General features: G+C 34.8%; 1 long non-coding RNA gene across 1 annotated transcript; it reads left to right on the top strand.

Annotated features, from left to right (window-relative positions):
• The first annotated feature begins 605 nt into the window (after positions 1-605).
• LOC141369358 (uncharacterized) lies at positions 606-2,314 on the top strand. Its single transcript, XR_012373031.1, has 3 exons — positions 606-853; positions 1,068-1,134; positions 1,240-2,314. It is a non-coding gene; the product is annotated as an uncharacterized lncRNA (long non-coding RNA).
• The last annotated feature ends 962 nt before the right edge of the window (positions 2,315-3,276 follow it).

A 3,276-nucleotide genomic window follows, 5' to 3' on the forward strand; every position in this document is an offset into this window, starting at 1 on the left:
GTACAATTGAATGAATGGGCCTAAGCTAAACTATCGAAGCGTCACAGCGCGCTCCAGCGCTTACGTGCACGCACACAGATGATAGAGGTATGTATCAACAATTCTTAGTTAAGGTAATAACATATTTTAATATTGAAAATGAGTAGACTATTCCTTTAACTGCACAGAGCCTTAGTTCTCTGACAAGCTGGGCCATATCGCATACATATCGCAGGCGATACGTCCGTGATAATGCGAAATTGCCACGATTGTCAGTGACCTATGGCTCTGTGCAGTTAAAGCTGCTCCATCTGAAAACAGCTGATGGCGATTTAATACTAATCAAGGAACCGGCATTACTGAGGAGATGAGCGTGACAAACACATGCGATTTATCGTGCAGCCCTAATTGTGGTATGAAAAACTAAAGAAATTTTCACCTCAATCTTTCTAAATGTCATTGGAGATATAATTTTGTCTGTGAGTGCATTTTCTTAACCATTTTCTTTTTAATCATAAAAATTTATAGGTTGGTGTGGTTTGAAGTAAAATTTGTATTTCTTCTAGTATCATAATTATGCACATTTTATTTGGTTTTAACAGGAGATTGTTGTCAATGGGAAGGATTCATCCTCTATTCAGGGTCATGTAAATGTTAATGGAAAATATGAACATATTAAAATTTGAATTTATTTTGAAATTGTATGTTCATGTAAACTTTCTCTTTCTTTTAATTTTCAGTTGTGTGATGAAGTTGACAGAATGCATTCAGCTTAAGCCAGCGCTTCAGGGAGGGCTTTACCAGTCTTGTGCCAAAGGTGCTTCACTTCCCAAAATCTACAAAGCAAGAGTTGAGATGCTTGCAGATCTACCAGGTACGGACCAATTTTGTTAATTTGTAATGTGTTATGCTCATCAAGGCTAAATATTATTTTTAAATAGGGTTGGGAATTAAATTTTTTTTGCAATTTGATACTTTTGTTTGTGGTTTCGGTTTTGATTTGCTTTTAATTCAGTCCAATATAAAATTATAAAATTAGCATTCTGTATTTGCTTTCTGAAGAATAATTTAATACATTTTTACAATAGATGCTGACTTTCGTGCGACTCTCACATCCTTAAAGAGAAAGCAGAGAGATTCGTCACACTGGGAGAGGTATGGTACAGTTTGTTAAACTTGTAATGCTCTGATTTGATACATTCTGTTCTGATAAATGGTGCATTTTTTTACTAATAGATGTTTAACCTTTTTATCTTACAGTGTGATGCTGATACTCCATACCCAACTATACAGTTGGTTGAAACTGACTGGAAAACGGCTTTCTCCAAGAGGGTTCAAGTTCTTGTCAAAGTGGATCAGGTGGAGGTGTGTCAGGGAATGGGAGTTGAAGAAGGGATGCAGTAATTGCAGCTTTCAGTGCTTACTATGTTTTCAACTTGGCTTATCCACCCTGCATGAAGAATACACTGACCTTCTTGCAGCATGCCATAGCCAAGATCATTAAGGTGGGTGGCAAGCCCCTTCCAACAACTGTCACCCGAATTATCAATATCCTGTGCTGAACATGCCACAACATTATTCATGCACAAGGTGCAGAAGAAAAACCTTCACCTTAATGAAACTAATTCACCTACATGTTGGTATGGTTCACAACCACGAACTAAATTTCAATATCATATGTGGACTAAATAGCTGTAAGTCATCTTTTACTGTATACAAGTCTTTCAGATGTCATGTCTATCATAAACACAGGAAACTTGAAAGTGAAGGGTTCAAGGTAATAGTAGATGGTATTAAACAGACTATTCACGGCGTATAATACCAGTGGTGTATGATTCACACTTTCATGCATACACAATCAAAGTTGACCCTGATCGGATTTTTATAAAACCAGGGCAAGAGATGGACTTCAGGCCCTTGACACATACTCTCTTGATGATAAAATGTTTGTGATCCTCAAGAATATTTAAGAAGTTCAAATGAATTGTGTAGTACATGTGTAGTTGTGTGAAATGTGTGGTGGTGATAAAATGTTTTTTTTTAAAATTTAAGAGTATAAAGTTAATGAATTGTGTACTGTTGTGGAAAAAACAACTGCTTTGTGATTTTAAGGAAAGAAAATTTGAGTACTGTTTTGAAGTACTGTTTACTTTAATGTTATGTTTTATATAAAAAACGAAATGACATGTTGTACTTTTTTTGAAAAAAAAAAAAGCTTAACATGTGATGCTTGCTGTTTAAAACTGTATATTTAAAAGTGTATTAACTTTTGATCCTGCTATGAGACATTTGTAATACAGTGCTTAATGTTCATATGAAAAATGTGAGGATTTTTAAAAAATATTTAATAAATGTAAAAGAACAGCATTTTGGCCTTTTTAATGTGCTGCACAGTCTAGAGTACAAATTTGCCATTGTAAGGTACAAAAGGCTTGTCACTAGGGCAGTACCCTTAAAAGCACAAATTTGCACCTTTTATGAAGGTACATTATGGTACCATTGGAGTACAGGGTACAATTTAGTCACCAAAGGTACATTTTTGTCATTGAAAGGTACAATCAGCAAGGGTACTTATATGTACCTATGGTAAAGGGTACAATGAGTGTACCTTTGAGGGTACTGCCCCAGTGACAAGCCATTGTACCCCAAAAGGTACAAATTTGACACCTTTTTTCTGACAGTGTATGTTTATATATTTATTAGTAAACATCATAATTTAGAACAAACAGGAAGAAGATATAGGCTAAGATATAAGGTCAAAAGAAGTAATAGAAAACGAAAAAAATACGAAAACTTTAATAAATGGTAATATGAATGAACTAATTTAAATCTTTAATCTTTCTAAATAAATTATAAACGTAACGTGATGAAAACACTATAAGAAACACATAGAGGGATCAGACTTCGACAGAACACCGGATATCTTCTCTAATTATTTTATATTCAAATTATTCAAAGATTTTCAGATGATTTCATCACTCCAGTCTGTCCGGTTGATGAGGGCTTATTGCAACCATAAACACCTACATTTATCTTCAAATGGTGTCTTCGACGGTATACTACAAAAATGAAGGTCATATATTTTGCCATTCCTATTCTGACACTCAACAGCACAACAAAACATTTTCTAGTGAGTTATATTGTTCGTTTCACTTGTTTCTCATTCATTTCCACTGTTTTTCTGCCACCACATGCGCGTGTGACGTAACTGTGACGTCGACTCGCAAAAGGTCTATAGGACCAATAATAAATATATTGAACATTAGTACTGACATTATTCTGATGAGGAGACAAGAG

Source organism: Misgurnus anguillicaudatus, chromosome 13, assembly GCF_027580225.2.
Source record: "Misgurnus anguillicaudatus chromosome 13, ASM2758022v2, whole genome shotgun sequence".
Lineage (NCBI taxonomy): Eukaryota > Metazoa > Chordata > Actinopteri > Cypriniformes > Cobitidae > Misgurnus > Misgurnus anguillicaudatus.